At 43.2% G+C, this 17,646-nt stretch overlaps 1 protein-coding gene and 1 long non-coding RNA gene across 2 annotated transcripts in view; one reads left to right on the top strand and one right to left on the bottom strand.

Annotated features, from left to right (window-relative positions):
- Nucleotides 1-740: 740 nt before the first annotated feature.
- On the bottom strand, nucleotides 741-16,126 carry LOC121291159. Its single transcript, XR_005945976.1, has 4 exons — nucleotides 15,918-16,126; nucleotides 14,644-15,208; nucleotides 10,618-10,676; nucleotides 741-1,344 (listed from the first exon to the last, which is right to left on the bottom strand). It is a non-coding gene; the product is annotated as an uncharacterized LOC121291159 (long non-coding RNA).
- A 327-nt stretch (nucleotides 16,127-16,453) lies between these two features.
- The window catches only part of LOC121291157 (transcription factor HIVEP3), a 370,482-nt gene continuing 369,289 nt past the window's right edge, over nucleotides 16,454-17,646 (top strand). Inside the window, exon 1 of the mRNA XM_041212244.1 lies at nucleotides 16,454-16,585. The gene's annotated coding sequence lies outside the window, so the exon portion shown is untranslated. The remainder of the gene's footprint in view (nucleotides 16,586-17,646) is intronic.

Genomic DNA, 17,646 nt, shown 5'->3' with positions numbered 1-17,646 from the left:
TTCAGCTATCTGCCCCAGTCCTACTGGAAAATAATACTTAGTGGAGAAATTGGAAAAGCTGGGATTGCTCTACTTAGATCGGAGAAGGTTAAGGAACAATTACGTAGAGGTGCTCAACATCATGAAGTGTTTTGATGGGAGTAACTAGGGTGAGATTGTTTCCTCTGGTAACCAGGGAACACAGATTTAAAGTGATTGGCAAAAGAACATGTGTGGAGGAGTTTTTTTAATGCAGTGAGTTGTTAAGATCTGGAATGCACTGAAAGGATGGTGGAAGCAGATCCAATAGTAATGTTCAAAAGGGAATTAGACATACAGTTTAAAAGGAAAAATTTGAAGGGTTATGTGGAACGGACATGGTAACGTGACTAATTGGGTAGCATTTTCAATGAGCCAGCACAGAACATGATAAGTTGAATGGCCTCCTTCTGTGCTGGATGATACAATTCAAAGGAGCGTATGACTATTCAGAGATGAAGTGGTCAGTGTTGGTTTCGTGAAGCTGAGTGAAGTGAAAAAAATATCCATTAATGAAGTGGAATTCGCTAGCAAATGGGACAAATATTCTGTTCCCCAATCGGCAGACAGGTAATGTGCTTCTGAGCTGTTGCCAATATTACTATTTAACTACACAGCATGTTCAATTCTAGAAAACCAGGTGATGAAGGATGAAACTGGAGCCAATCTTTACATACTTCTATAAGCTTTTATTTACAGAGATACATATTACAAACATGCACCGCCTAATCCAACAACCACAGGTTCAGTTGGTTCCTATTTTTAGGAACACAAGCAAATCTCCAGTTAATGCCCATCACTGGCATACAATTAAACATGATTAATATACAATTAACACAGCACAGGATGAATTCTTCTTTCCAACTTTCCTTTCTCTCCTTTGGGAATTGCCTGGGCTTCCCCTTTGATCTCCCTATGACAGCCTGGCTCAGATTGTGATTCCTTTGCATGCCACTAACCACTTTTAAAATTCTTTCTCAGGATGTGGGTGCACCAGTAAGGCTGGCAATTATTCCCCATCCAGAATTGATACAGAGGGGCTTGCAAGGCCACTTCAGATGACATTTAAGAGTCAACCATGCTGGTGTGGGACGGAGTCACATTTGGCATTTGAACTCGTGTTCACTGCGTTATTAGTCTGGTAACCTAACCACACTGTTGTGCCTATTTGAACCACCGAGTATTGGTTTCAAGTGGTTTCAAGAGATTTATATGCAGTAGTAGTCCAAACTGACTCCTTAATGTGGCCTTATTGCAGACATGTCTCCAATCTCAGACTTTTTTTTCTGCTCATCCTTTGGCAATATTGAGATGACATTGTTTGGTCTAGAATTAAGGGAACACATTAGTTTTTAAAAATGATAAATACTAAGCTGTATTTTATAGCTAACTGCTTCACAACAAAGTTCTGCGGCCTCAAATCATATCATGCTCCTTAAAATAACCCATGCAGGGTACTCATATTGCACCTGATCCAGGAATCCTCATTAAGTTTGTAATTTTTCTTGTAACATTATTGCATTTATATAATTCCTTATCAGCTTGAAATATTTCAAAGCACTTTGCACAATGAATTACTTTAGGAATGTTTTAACTATTGTTATAGAAGTAATAGATCTCTCCTGGCCAAACTCGCATCCTCCACTCGTTTTAACCTTCAGCTTATGTAAAACACTACTTCCTGTATTCTACATCAAGACCTGGTCACCCATTAATGCTGTCCTTACTGACCTACATTGACTCCCAATCCGCACCCACCCACCCCCACCAAAGCCTCAAATTCATAAATCTTAGCCTCATGTTTAAATCCCTTCTTGGCTTCATAGCTCATTTCTATAAGCCTCCTGCTGACTCCCTATTACCCTGACTTTGCCTTCTATGCATCCCCACTCAGCCCCAACCTCACCATTCCCCCTTTCACCCAAATTTCTTCCAGCTGCCAGTCCCTATACTCTGGAATTCCCTTCTTCAACCCCACTTGTGCCACCGCCAGCCCCCCCACCCCCCCCCCCCCCCCCCCCCCCCCCCCCCCCCCCCCCCCCTTCTAGCTCCATTGCCATCTCACCTCCATCCCCTTCTGTAAGCCCTTCCTTACAGGACCTTTCTGATCAAACTTTTCTGCACCCTCTCAATACCCTTCACAATGTTTGGGGACTAAATATGGACACAATGCTCCCAAGTGCGGAATCAGAATCTTATCTCGTTTAAGTATCATACTCTTTGCGTTTGTATTTCAACTGCGCTAGCATTACGACTTAAAAGGATCTAGAGGAGGGCTTAAACATAATCAGGGTTCAATTTTCAGGTGATACAAGAGTGGACGCCGGGTTAATAATTCCAACCAAATCAGTTGGTTGCAGGCCAATTTTGCCAAGGTTGGTCATGAGCCTATGTGTGTTACATGACATTTAATGTGGAAAATTGCAGTATCATGCATTTGAGGTTAAGGCATTGCAAGCATGTCTGTCCCATACAAAGATATCCATTGCAGTTATATCAAAAACAAAACCTTTGACTCGTCACAGATTGCTTGTTAAAGCTGCACAAGAATTTGGAAGTGTGGCTCCAAGGTTTTAAGTTGTAAGGCTAGCACAATTGAAATACAAACTCAAAGAGTATGATATTTAAACTAGTCAAGATTCTGACACGTCCACACTTCAGAACACTGTGTCCACATTTGTCCACAAACATCGTGAAGGATATTGAGAGGGTGCTGAAAAGGCTGGCCAAAAGTCATCTGCAGCATGATCATACTACACATATAGAAACAGGAGGATACAGATTTCCACTGGAGTCAATGGCCCTTTAACAATTATAGGCTTCAAGATTTGGAATTCATTACTTTCGAGACCTCAATTTCAAACCGATTATTACTGAAATGGTTTTATATCACAAAGGGATTGGATAGAGTTTGGATATATAGGTTATTTGAAATGGATATGGACAGAGGGATCAGAGATCATGCCTATAAAATCCTCAGGGGAAGGGCTAAGTGCACTGCCAGGAAGGGTTTCTTTTCAGAGAGTCATCACCTTGTGAAACAAAAGTGCTGAAGCATGTGGTGATTAAGGAGATGACACAGTCTTTCAAATTGGAACTTGATAACCTGACAAGTTCTTGGGAGAAGTGGGCCATTCCAGTTCAGAGTAAGTTGATAGTTTTGATAGTAATGATCGTGGGCATCCCTGCTTCATTGGTTTTGCTAGAGGAATTTCACGGAGTTTTTCCTGAATTGACTACTGTTTTCTTTTGCTTTTTTTGCATCTCCCAAGGGATAATCTGTGTGGAGAGTGGATGAATGGTTTATGAGCTTGCACCAGTGGCTAAAATCATACACCATAGATGGAAGCCATTTGACCTGTCGTTTCTATGCTGCTATTTGATAGAGCTATCGAATTATTGCCATTTCCTCTTCTCTTTCCAATAGCCCTGCAAGATTTTCCTTTTCAAAGTATTTATCCAATTCACTTTTGCAAGTGTAGGGGGTGGTGGTGTGTTTTCACCTCTGACTTCTGAGTGGTTCGAATCGCTGCCACTCCCTGGGTTCTAGACCTTGGACTTATTTGGGGGTTGTGACAAAGTGTAGCAGACAACTGGTTTTGGTGCAAGAAAAAAAACTGAGTTTATTGAAGTCACAAATGAATTTATAACATTAGGATTACACTGAGATTATACAGACCTACAAAGTACACTTAGTTAAGAATGGGGAACACGGGGCATAATGAGGGAAAAATCAAGCTACTAATTCCCTTACCCTTGTCTCACCCCCAAAACCTAACCAAATTGAACTAGAAGAGGTCAGGGTTCATGCTCACCAACCAGGGTTCCTTGACAGTTTGAAATCCAGCCAGGTAAGCCGGTTGCAGTTTTGGGGTATGCTCTTTGTGTCCTCTGGGGCCTGCCGTCCCCACGTGGTCCTGGTCTGTGGAATCTGCGAAGGTTCTTCAGTTGGTTGGAGGGTGCGGTTGTGGGTGGTTGATCTTCGTGGAGGGCTGCGGTTGCAGCCTCATTGTCTTCGGTTGAGCCTGCACCCTTTTCCCACTCGCCGTGATGTTGCCTGCAGGCCTGCAAACCTCCAGATCTCCTCCCTGCTTGGCTCAGCTCCCTGCTTAAACTCGGCTTCAGCCTCCTGTTCCACTTTCAAAACTGCTTACTGCCCAAAACCTGGTTTCAAAACTGCTCACCCTTCCGGGTCCCTGGCCAAAACTGCCCACTTCAGATCTCCTGGCCCAGTTATACTGTTCTTTTTTTTCAAATTTCTTATCTCAATCTGAATCAAGGTTAGTTCTTTGTTTGATTTTGGTGGGCTTCCCCAGGTGATTGTTGTCTCGTTGTTTTTAATGGGCTCGCATTGTTTCCTGCCCCGGTAACTAGTCTTGAAATGAAAGTCATTGTATGTGTGGACTATTGATGGGTTCGCATAATTGCATTGATGTGATCTTTCTGCCCCTATAGTTATTAGTGATTATTTATGCAAGATTTTGATGGGCTTTATTTTCGTGTTGATTGTTTTAAAGGGAAAAATGCGTATTCTGTTACCTCTTGTTGTCTGGTTTCAGGTAAAAGTCCAAATGTCATAAATGCAAGTCTTTCCTTTATGTTAAAGGCACTATACAAATGCTTGTTGTGGATAATGTTGAATTACAGGGACCCATGTCCCTCATAATGCTTGGCCTAGTAATAGCTCCTATCCTTGGAATGATGTCCCATGCTGATATGAATTAAGCTGTGCCCCAGTAGGAGTTCCAATCCTTCAAGCAACAAGGGCTGTGCCTGATTTATCCCAATTTTGTTGATTTGGTTTTCATTTAAAAGATTATCAAGAGTTCAAATCTCACAATGGCAAACTATGAAACAATGTAACTTCATCCGAAACAGATGGAAACGGGTTTTGTACTCGAAAGAGTTACATCTTCTTAACGGGCTTGGCCTAAATAGCCAAGTGGTTATGGTACTGGGTTTGTAACCCCAAGATCAAGAGTTCAAATCTCACAATGGCAAAACTATAGCTTGGCCTAAATAGCCAAGTGGTTATGGTACTGGGTTTATAACCCAAAGATCAAGAGTTCAAATCTCACAATGGCAAAACTATGAAACAATGTAACTTCATCCGAAACAGATGGAAACAGGTTTACTCAAAAAGAGTATCAAGAGTTCAAGCAACAAGGGGCAAATGGGAAGAAGTAAACTGATGAATATAAAGGGAGAAAGAAGTGGGATCAGTATCACATGAGTGTGGTACACCTTTCATTGTATCTCCACTATTTTTAATCCCTTTTAAATCTCTGTAATCATGTTCCATGCAGTTCTTTGAATTTTGGAGCTCTTAAAGAAATTTGCACAAGTGAAACTGTTTGGTGAACAAAGAGCTCTAATGTTTCCTTATGTGTTCTGCAAGTTATGCCCAACACCCACAATAGATTGCACATGCTACCTGCTCATTGCAGGGTAGAATTGATCAGGAAGTGGCAGGTAGACTCTGTACAGCTGAGACTTTTTGACCCTTTTTTGGGGGTAGTCAGGTGAGTGGGAACCTGGGGACTAACTGGCCAAACGTTTGGTGTATTTTTCATGGAATAGAGAGTATTGCACTGAATTGAATTCCTACCCCTAGAGCTTTACAGTCCTGTCAACTGTTAAGTTTAGTGGTTGTCACAAAAGCTTAATGGTGCTACAAAATCTTTTAGAATGTCCATGGAATAAGCAGTCACTTTTACTGTTCTTAGACAGGTGTGGTGGTACTTTTAGGCCTTTAATATATCTGTTAGTAGATGTTGATAAAATGTTTCCCCTACAATTATTTCTTAATTGTGGGATAGAAGGAGGAGGGTGTTGAGAGTTGTTGCATATTTCAGCATTGAACTTTTATGGTTTTTTCTATTCAGTTTAATATTCATGGAAGTTTTTAACATCACATATCTGATCCACAGCTTGCCTTTCAAGTTGTGCCTTGTTGCACAACAGTTAAGAAGAGTACCAGGCCATTCAGCCCTCAGGCCTGCTCCACCATTCAGTCAGATAATGGCTGCATGATCTGCAGCAACTCAATTTTATTTGACCTGCCTGTGCTCCATATTTCTTGATACCCTTACCCAGAAAAATATCAATCTCAGTCTTGAAATTGACCCCCAGAATCCACAGCCTTTTAGGTAGATAGTTCCAATATCCACTACCCTTTGTGTGAAAAAGTGCCTCTTGATTTTGCTGCTGAACGGCCTGGCTCTAATTTTGTGATCATAATTGATTTGAACCGTGTGCAATCATTCATCAAGAAGCCACTGCTTGTGGCCTCAAAATTGTACTTAATGAATGGACAATACCATAAAAGTTTCTCCCACCTATAAATGCTTTCTGAATTTAGTACTGTCAGCTTTAAATGTGCAAAGAAATCCTGCTCAGAAAGAGAGACACAATTGTCTCATGAAAATGACCAAGGACCCGGTGAATAGCAGCTATTTAGTACAAGAAGCTGAGCTGGCTGGGGCCTTGCAATATGCTGCAGCAACAGTATGTGTGACTTAAGAGCTGCTCAGGTCTAGCATTGCATTGTACCAATACCACATGTATGTGATTTGGAACTGTTAGTGCCTTCGCAGCATACCATTGCCATAACGTATCGGACTTCTCATCAGGCCCTGTCAGTAATAGTCTGGGTCTACAGGAAATGAACACAGGATGATAATTCAACAGTTGTAGACACACTTGCTGCTCAAGCTGTATAGACAACAATCAACAAAAAGAAGGTTCAGTAATAATCTGAATTAGATCTTGAAGCATTTTGTTAGTGCGATGAAATGATTTCTTCCTTTTCATCCTGAAGATATTCAAGTTTTTTTACTCCTTTCCCGAAGGAATTGGCTTGTGCCAGGATGCGACCTTGTATTGCCATGTCATGGTAGCACCAATTCTTGTGGCTTTCCATCACTGAAGACAATTGTTGCTCTGATGCTCTTGCCCTCAGCTCACTTGGTATAGACTGGGATCAAATCTGGCACCTTCTTTGTCTGTAGGGTTCGCTGCCATTGGATGATGGATTTACTAGCTGAACTATTAGGGAGCCCAATGGAAAATTTATGTAACATATGATTTGTGTATTCAGTTTTCACTCTTGTGTTCTTACAGCTTGGGAGGTGCCTTCGCCAGCAAGTGTGCTCTAACAATAAAGCTTGCTGATCTCCATCTGTATTGCAAAAACTTAAACATGAATAAGGCTTATGTGAAGTCTCCAGGATCAATGGGCTCTTCCAACTCTGGCCTTTTGCACATTCTTTGCCCACCGTTGGCAGCTGTGCCTTCAACATTCTGGGCTCCAAGATCTGGAATTCCCTCCCCAAACCTCTTTGCTTCTCTCTTCGCTTGTATTGCTTCAAACTGACCTCTTTGACCAAACTTTTGGTCACTTGTCCTAATGGTTCCTCTTTTAAACAAGTGTAAATTTTTGTCTGATTACACTGCTGTGAAATGCCTTGGACCATGTTCCTACATTAAAGCAAATTGTTGAATTTTTTTTTATTCATTGGATGCAGGCATTTATTGCCCATCAGAGGGCACTAAGGGTCGACCGCATTACTGTGGGTCTGGAGTCACATGCAGGTAGACCAGGTAAGGACAGCAGATTTCCTTCCCCAGAGGGGCATTAATGAACCAGATGGGTTTTTACAACAATTGGCAACGGTTTTCACGGTCATCATCAGACCATTAATTCCAGATTTGTATTGAATTCAAATTTCACCATCTGCCATGGTGGGATTTGAACCCAGGTCCCCAGTGCAATACCCTTGGTCTCTGGAATATTAGTCCAGTGACAATACCACTATGTCATTGCCTCCCCTCTGGCTTTGCAATGATGAAAACTCTATGTTGCAGCTTGAGATCAAGTTAGTCGATTTGATTTCTGATGAGCAGTACAAGGCCTCTCCAGGAACAGCCTCACATTACTGTAGCTTTGTTGTGGCTGGAGTAGAACAATGACCAGGTGACTAAATTGTTTAGGGATTCCTTAAATGGTTTAAAAGTCAGCCTTGATTGACAGCAAAAAAAAAAGGTTATGCCCTGCCAACTCCTTGCTGAGATTGCAATGTGCCTTAACCCTACTCTCAGAAGCACATCCCTTCACTATGTATCAGTGTGACATTCACAACTTCTCACATCCACTATCCAATGTCCAATGGCTTCTGAATGAATGTCAACTCATGGCAGCTTTATCTCGTGGGCCCCTGCTAGGGTTGGCCAACTCTCCAGAATTGCCCTGGAGTCTCCAGGAATTCGAGGTTAAAGTCCTCAGCACTCCAGAGATTAACACCTGGGAGGAAATCATAGGGCATGCAATAAAATTGTGTTTTGTTTCCATTTCTTTTGAACACTTCCGTTTATTGGTCATAAAAGCATTGGAGATGGGGAAAATTGACTGATTGACAACCGAGAATCTTCCAATCAAATATCAAAGTCTTTTCACTTTACACTTGATACGGGAAGTGCAAGCTTGGAGCTGTCAGGCAACAAATGATAATGGAATGGGGGTTTGGAGAGGAGAAATCATGTGCTGAAATCTCCAGGAATTTGTCCAATTGGAGTTGATAACCCTAGCCCATGTTTAATAGGAGCTGGGTTAAGACTGCTGCAAACTTACCATCACAAACCCTCAGAGCTGCAGGAGAGAGGAGTCTGTCATTGCATGAGGATATTTCAGAATCAGACCCACTGCATAATGCAGCAGCGTAGTTGCAAAGCTAAAAAAAAACAGCCTCAGACTTTTTCCCCTCTCTGCACATTTTACTTCAGTGGCTAACTTTGGAATCGCATAACACTGAAAAATGAAAGTTTGCAGTTTGTGTTTAATATTAAGATGATCAGATAACCTTGTGCTGGTGAGAGCGTGTGGGGAATTTGTGACTCTGGAAAGATTATAATGTTTAACCATTAGGGTAATCCCACATGCAACCAAATTTTAGATTGTGCAGCATTTTGAAGTGAAATGTGCAATTCATCTCCTTCAGTTGGTGCTGTTGTTGAGTTTTCTATGTTCTGGGTAACCGTGCGGTGAACTGAAACCCACACTTTTAACCCTCCGGGCACTGAGTCAGCGATTGCATGCGTAGCTTTCAAAATGAGCAAGTTTTGCTGTTTGTGGAAAGCGAACAGTGTAACATTCATGATTCTTTCTATGACTAGGTTTCATAATGAGGAGAATGGATTAATATGGATTAGTTCCTCATTCGTAGTTTTCTTAACATAAATGTATTTTCAAATAGTCCTTTTGTTTTGGTGTCAAAAATATTGACCCTGGAGACTCAAACGGCTTAACTTTCCTAAGTTTTTGTGCCATTGTGGTCGCAGAGATTTTGTCAAAGACCAAAATGGGCCAATGAGATTCTGAACCTTGGTATGTGGAAACCACCCAGTGTGTAATATTCAAAGATTTGAATCTTCTGAATGTGGCTTGTGTGCAGAGAAAGTGTTCTGAGCATTCTGTGTGATACCCAGGTAAAATATTGGTTATTACAGGTCTGTCGCTGAAGGAATAGTCACTGATGTAAGATAAGAAACAGGACAGACAATTTGCACACAGCAAGATCACACAAGCAGCAATGAGATGAATGACCAGATCATCTGAATCTTGATAGCCTGGTTAAGAGCCGAGACCTTGCTGAAGTACAAAAGTTATTCAATGACTCTGGCCATGGGCTGACTGGGGACAATCAGCATGGGTTGTACTTAACCAGCTTAATTGAATGTTGAGAATTTGCAGAAAACATTGATAAAGAGAATGTGGCAGAGTTTGTCTATATGTTGTTTGATTAACTTGCCAGATAACAGACGTAGTTAAAAAAAGAGACATGAACTACTGAAGAGATTGTAGCCGTATGGATAGGGAAATGACGAGAGACAGAAAGTATGGGTAAATGTAGGCAGCAAGGAAAAAGAGGTGTTGGTGGATTGGTGGAATGCAGGTCCAGGGATCTTTGCTGTGACTAATGTTCCCTCTACTTTCTCTTCACTGTGTGTGACCTGTTTGTTGCACTGTGCGGTCACTTTAAGGTTGCTGCACAGCCACACATGCATCCAGCTTAAACGGAATGCTGCTTGTGTGCAGCACATTCCCAGTTGTTGCATACGTGCATTTTAAAAATATATTTGGATATAAGGATACAAGAGCAATGATATTTAAGTTTTCTAATCTGCATAACTATATCACAACTTACACTTATATAAGGCATTAACAATGCAAAGGGCTGGATTTTCACGGGGTCCAGACAATTCCACAGCCATTTAAAAAATGGCAGTTGGCACTCCAATCCAGGATATTCCCACCCCTATCTCCTATGCTAGCAATTTTCGCTGACACAGGATAAGTGTGTGGGTGGGGAGCCTGCACCCCTCATTCCCGACCTGGCTAGCTCCTTGCAGTGGTAGGTATCTCCTCGTTCCCCCCACCCTCGCAATTTTTATGGAGTTGGGCCAGCTTCCCCATGCATTAGAAGCAGTTCCGGGAAGGTTCGCTCGACTGATACCTGGCATGAGGGGGTTATTCCATGAGGAAAGGTTAAACAGGATGAGCCTGTATCCATTGGAGTTTAGAAGAATGAGAGGTGACCTTACCGAAACATATAAGATCCCGAGGAGACTTGACAGAGTGGGTGCTGAAAGGATGTTTCCTCCTGTGGGAGAGATTAGAACAAGTGAACGCAGTTTAACAATAAGGGGTCTTCCATTTAAGACAGAGGCGAGGAGAAAATTTTTCTCTCAAAGGGCCGTGAGTCTTTAGAACTGTCTTCCCCAGAGACCGGTGGAGGCAACGTCTTTGAATATTTTTAAGGCAGAGGTAGACTAACAAGGGAGCCAAGGGTTATCAGGGGTCGGTGGGAATGTGGAGTTGAGGCCACAATCGATCAGCCATGATCATACTGAATGGCAGAGCAAGCTCAAGAGGCCAAATAGCCTCCTCCTGCTCCTAATTCACATGTTTGTATGACTCATGGTTCATGGCCCCTCAGAGGAGTGGTGAACCATAACCTGGATTCGGGAACCTTTTGAAAGGTAAAGTCAAAATAGAATCATCGAATCTTACAACACAGAAGGAGGCTATTCAGCCCTGTGCTTGTGCTGGCTCTTTGAAAGAAAATTCAATTTAGTGCCAGAGTCCAGCTTTCTCCAGTAACCCTGCAAATTTGGTGCTCTTTAAATATATGTCCAATTTGAAAGTTCCTATGGAATCAGTTTCCACCTCCCTTCCAGATCGAATGTTTCAGATCTTAACAACTCTGTTTGAAACAGTTTCTCCTCATCTTCCCTCTATTCTTTTGCCAATTATTTTAAATCCATGACTTCTGGTTATCGACCCTTAAGGACCAAAGGGCTGCAAAGTGGTTGTATGCAGGACACTGCACCATCAGTCAGACTTAGTGTCACCTGTTGTAGCCTAGTACAAATTTTGGCAGGGCAGGGAGAAATGAGACATGGTCATACAGTGTGTTGCATAAAAAACACTGTACACATGGACAAAATGTGTCCACTTGCCACTGCACAAATATTAATTTGGTGAATACTGAATGATCTCTTTTCTTATATTTGCTCCATTTTTGCTCTTTACAATAGGTCTTACCCATGCCCCTCAGCTACCCACCATGGCCCTCATACTCTCCACGCTAACTCAAATCAAAGTCATACCCCCCAACCACTCCCATACTCTCTCATACTCTCCATGTTAGCTCAATGCTAACTCATGCCCCCAGCTGCTCCCCAGGGTCCTTCATATCTTCCATGCCAACTCAATGACAACTTTTTCTTCCCAGCCACTTCCCATTGTCCATCATACCTTCCAGGCCAATTCAATGCCAATTCATGTCCTTTCGGTGTCCATTCACAGGGCCAGCTGAGTTTCCACCTGTCCTCATTATGCATGCTTGGCTGAGAGCCCAAACCAATAAAAGCTCAGCAGGGATTTTGTTTTGATAAATGAATTGTTGACTTTGCTTGATTGACATCTCTAAGTGTTTATTATAAGCTGTTCTTTCCCTGATCTATTTGTCAATGTCTCAGTGATAATTTGGACAAGATTAAGAAGTGTGAAGTGTTTGAAGCCTCTGCTATTGACACTTTAATGGCCTATCTGATTGACTTTTTATCAAGTTGTAGGAACAACAGTTTTTTTCAAAGAGCTTTTCAGAATAGGTGTTTTATTCTCAGCAGTCCTACACTTGCCATTGTCATTATATGGCTCATTGGTTATGTACATAGTGCACACTGGGTGAATGGGCATGAACTGGCATTGAGTTGTCATGTAGGGTACAAAGAGGCATACAGAGTGGATGGAGGGCATTAATTGGCATGGAGTATATGAGGGACCATGAGGAGTGGGGGAGGGGGGGTGGTAAGGGGGTCTGAGGAGTGAGGACTAGAGGGCCTAACTGTTTTTATTATAACTATTCCAGAAAATTATGGTGGACCTTCTGACCAGCCTGCCTTGGCACCTGCCTCAGCACTCTCCTGCCCTGTGACCGCATAGGATCTACTTACGAGGTCCACGGGTCTGAATCCATCCTGCATCCGTCTCCCAGAATGAAAATTGAGAGATTCCAAGGGCCCTTTAAATCGAGGCAGGTCTGCTGAGTTGGGAAATTTCCAGCCTCGAGCTATCCACTTTGGTGGCGAAAATCCAGCCAAAAATGTCTCACAGCACTTCACAGGAATGGTAGCAAACAAAATTTGACCCTGTGCCACATGGGGAGACTTTAGAACAGGTAACCAAAAATTTAGTCAAAAGAAAGATTTTAAAGAGCACCTTAAAGAAGGGGAGAGGGGGAAAGAGGCCGAGAGGTTTAGCGAGGGTATTCCAGAGTTTAGGATCAAGGTAGCTGAAGACAGTTGAAGATATGTATTTCCCATTCTTGTCCAGATTGCACCCAGGTTCCTGTTCATTCTAAGTCTATAATTTCCCTAAAATCATAGAATCAAACAGCACAGAAGGAGACCATTCAGCCCATTGTATCAGATGATTGAAAAAGTTATTCAATTAGTCCCACGCCCCTGCTCTTTCCCATTGATCTGTAAATATTTCCTTTTCAAGTGCATAATTGCTTCCAGATTGCCCGGTTTATTTCCCACACTCATTGCAATGCATGCATTTTAACTTACTTTGCTTTTTTGTAAAAGACTAAATTCATCCAATTCAGTGGAAGCTGCATTATTGACACTCTAATTGTGATTAATTAACAGTCACTTATTAAAGCCTTGTTTCAGACATCACTTCATTCACATGGTGAATAAACTTACATAAAGAGATTTTTGAAAATACTGTAAATTTGAAATATGAACAGGAAATGTTAAAGACACACATCTGGGAGAGGACAGTTTTTTGTTCATTTCTGATGGCACCCAAAGCTATAATGCAACTTTATGCCTTCAGATACTTCCAGGTGTTTTTTTTTGCAAAACTACATAACATTTCTTTTATTTGTCATATTGGACTTGTCTTCATTCCCACGGCAAGGATATTGCCATATACGCAAGCACTTAATTCGGGGCCGCCTTGATAATACTCCACTTTCTGACAGGAAATGGAGTAAATGCTGGTACAAAATTCTAAATTCTCACTTGCAGCAGAACACAGCAGTTTGCTGCTGAACCAGTATCCCAGATGCTGCGAGTTCAAGTCCCACCCCTGCAAATTGTGGGATTTAAGCTCGCAATTAGCTTCAACTAATCTGGTGCCAAGGGAAATAAAAATGGCAATGGGAATGACCCAGCTAGTTCACTAATTTCCTTCAGGGGACTCTGCCACTTTTACCCAGTCTGGATTTCACTTGGGTTGCCAACTCTGGCTGATCATATTCTTGGAGATTTGCATCAGACAAACAACCTCCCCCTCCCACCCACCATAAATAAATACTTTTGTAACTAATAATGAAAGTGTACAAAGAAGTTCCAAAGTCTACCCCTCTCATCCTCGCCATGGAACCTAGGCAACGAATAAAAAAAGCTTGATCAAAACAGGATGAAGTATGGTGGGGTTCCTTGGTCCATAACCTATGATCTCCGGGGCATTGTACCCAGAGGGGTGCCCCAAAGATGCGCTTTTACATGGAAGTGCTCATGCGAAGATTGCATGGCAATTTCCCTGAACAGGGAACCATCCAAAACCCAGATTTAAACTGCAAGATTCCAACTGTCTTACAGGAATAGTTACCTTGAAAAAGTTAGAAGAATTAAAACCCCTGGGCAACTATAGTACTGACCACCCCAAACCCCCACCCTCCACACCCCTTGCCCACAACTAATCTCCACCCGCCCCCACCGATGCCTCACATGGCACCCCCACTCCCCACAGGAACCCTGACTACCTCCCCGCCCCATGCGACAATACCTCGACATTCCAACCTCCACCCCCGGACTGCCTGCTCTACCCGCCTGAGCCTCCCCCCAGACTGCCCTCCCCACCCCCTCTAGCCTCATCAACTATCTGGCCCTCCCCACTGAACATTTGACTAGCCCCCGCCCCGCTCACTAACCACCCTCCCCACTGACCACCCCCGACCACCATACCCCCCTGCCTACCACCAGCCCATACCCCTGACTACCAAACTCCATCCCCCCGACCAATCCCACCCCTCCATCCTACCCGCTTACCTTATACATTTAACCGTGTCCCTGGCTTCTCAAAGTGACTGGACCTGTTTTACAGCAGCTAGTGCTGTAAAAGAAGGATGTGTCTTCCTTACCTCCAACTCAGCAGCCCTTGACACAAGGCTATGGGAACCCGCTGCACTGCACCTTTCTCACCTGGCCCGAGTTGGAAGGTCGGGCGAGAAAGGTGGTGCGGCTGTATTTCAAGGTAAGTAACTAGGAGCGGAGTGGAAATGCGACTCGGATTGTCACCCCACAGAAGCCACGGCCCCTTATTGGCTGGGCTGCTTTGGTTGCTAGGAAGGCCTGTTTTGGAACCCTAGAAATACTCAGCCTGACTGGGCTCTGGCAAACAAGTCCTCAACGACAGAACAGACTGAGGAAGATGTGCCATGTGGAATATCGGAACGGCTGTTCTGGCGGGCGATGGCTGCAGCAGAACGAAACCTCCAGTCATCTTGGTTTCCCCGCCATTCGATGAAGGTTTTGTTCTGTCAGGACACACGAGGAAGCTGGTGCGCAACCATTTCTCCCCGCTGGCTGACTTCACGCACTGGCATCTTTCTTTCTGAGCACAAAGGAAATGAAAAAAATTACTTTTGAATGGCCCTTCAATATTTTTCTCCCAATTCCTTTTACCGAGAAGATTCTGTGAAAATTCCCTGGTGCAAGGCTATGGAGGAAACCTTAGCAAGTACTTTTATAAGCAGTTATTCACAGAACACCTCCTAACCCAACAGCCACTTTTAGTCTGACCCATTTTGATCCAATCAGAACTTTCCCAGTAAGGAGGAACTTACTGCTTCTGCTTGTTACAGTATATAAGTGGTGCCTTCTCCTGGTGTCACAAGCAGCAGGGTGCTGGGGATTAATGTTTGATAGTCCCGGGAGACTCTGGGACAATTCTGGAATGCTGGCAGTAACCTACACTTGACTCTGGTCCTGCGCAGAAGGTGGTGTCTTCCAGAACAGCCCAGTAAAACATTGTTATCCAAAGAAATTGGCAGGAAATTGCAAAGCGCAGCCGTCTCGGGCCAGCGAGGGCTCGTTTATTTCACCCAAATTTACAGGAACGTGAAAAAGGAGAGGGAAAAAATACTTTAACTTTAAGCAGAAGGGTTAAATGCAGCAGTTAAAATAACTTTTTTTTGGCACTACAGGATTGTTGCCTGGCATCCAAAGAAATACTGTCATTTTCTCTCCGTGCCGCCGTTAAGAGAATAAACAAGACGGAATGTTTGTGCCCGTTTCCATGTTGCATGCAGTGTGTTGTGTACCTGTCTCTCTGGACTCTGGCCGATTTCCCTGTGTTAGATAAGCTTCGAATTGTTGATAAATGACTGGTGGTAATGCCCCATTCTCTCCTCACGGCGACTCCTCCTCTTTTCTCACACACATACACATCTTATTGAAAAAAGAGGGAGCTGAACTTTGACACATATCTCCTGACACCCTTAAGGGGTGCAAACCAAGTGACGTCCTCCCCTTTTTCTTTCTTAAGCTACTGCGAAAAAGAAACAGGAAACACGCCTGCTCCAATACAAGCCTCTGTTCCAGCTGTGTGTGTGTGTGTGTGTGTGTGTGTGTGAGAGAGAGAGAGACGGGGTCAGGAGCTGAACTCCTCCTGCAGCGAGCCTAGTCTTAAACCCAGTCTGTCGCGGCTGCATTGTGAAGCATCCAGGACCGATGTTGTATTGCCATTGACATTTCCTGCTCCAGGCGCCAGCCAATAAGCTCGTAGCAACGCCGGAGCGACGACACATGAAATATGATAATTTGCTGCTTGATAGCCATAGAGAGAAGCACTGGTCTATTGCGATGGTTTCCCTGACAGGCCATGCAGATGGGGCTTCTTTTCAGTAGATGCCAGGATGCAGGGCTGCTAAATAACAGTACCTCTGGGAGAGTCCATCACTCAGTTAGAACAGAGGACACCGTTATCCAGGTGAGCAGGAGGGACACATGCACTGTGAGTGTCTGTCTGTCTGTCTGTCTGTGTGTGTGTGCGCGTATTTGTGTTTGTGCATGTGTTTGCAATGAGTAGGTGAAAATTTCTGTGCCTAATGATGCTGTATGCTCCCGATGACTTGCCAGCTTTTTCATTTATATTTTTTCTCCTCTCAATTCATTTATATTCTATGGTGGAAAGCTGAATGTTGCTTTTCTCTCATTTCAGAATAACAGTTAAATCATTGCCCACTCCCCCAATGCTACTCGCTTTAGCTGATAGTGAATTATTCTCCTCTCCCCCCCCACCCCCCCACTTCCCTTCTGGTCCCAAGGAAAAAAATGAAATCAAATATCATTTACAGTACGCTGCTGCTTCTCTCTCAAAGCAGGTGCCTGCGGGAGGTGCTGGGAGATATTACGATATTGTGCAGCTGGCAAGAAATTGCAGCAGAGATAGTGCGAGAGAGGAGGGGAGGGGACATGGAGGGGGATGGAACTGTAAGCCAGAGTCAGGGTGGATTGCAACCAGCATTTAGTCGGGGGGGGGGAGAAATGGAAAGAGACGCCTGGTTTTTTTTTTTTGCTTGTCAGTTTGGTCCCTTCTGGGCTTGAGACCGGCCACTAAGCTGCCGCTATGTTGGGAGCGCTGAGCTCACTCGAGTACCTTAAAGACGCTTTCAGAGGCCTTGAGTGAACCTAGGAGCAGTGACTGAAGGCAGGGGTGCGGGGAAAGAAATGAATAAAAGCTGCTTTATTGTAACCCTTTAGGTACCAAGCTGTAGTGTCGGTGCCATAGCAACACATCACTCGTTACACAGTGTTGGCCATTAATCATTAATTTAATAGGAGGATGGTGACATCATTGCATAGGTCTGCAGCCTTATTTTAAGAATGAAAATAATAGTAACATTTTTTTTTAAAGATAGATGTATGATTTTTGGAAATTTTATACAAGTGCATTTCTGCATAGAACAAAATACTCAATTTTTAATAGTCAGAAATGAAATTGCATCTATAATGTTTGTATTTATACAAGAACACTATTAGTTATTTTCT

Source organism: Carcharodon carcharias, chromosome 19 (assembly GCF_017639515.1).
Source record: "Carcharodon carcharias isolate sCarCar2 chromosome 19, sCarCar2.pri, whole genome shotgun sequence".
Lineage (NCBI taxonomy): Eukaryota > Metazoa > Chordata > Chondrichthyes > Lamniformes > Lamnidae > Carcharodon > Carcharodon carcharias.
This window is presented reverse-complemented; position numbering and strand designations above follow the sequence as displayed.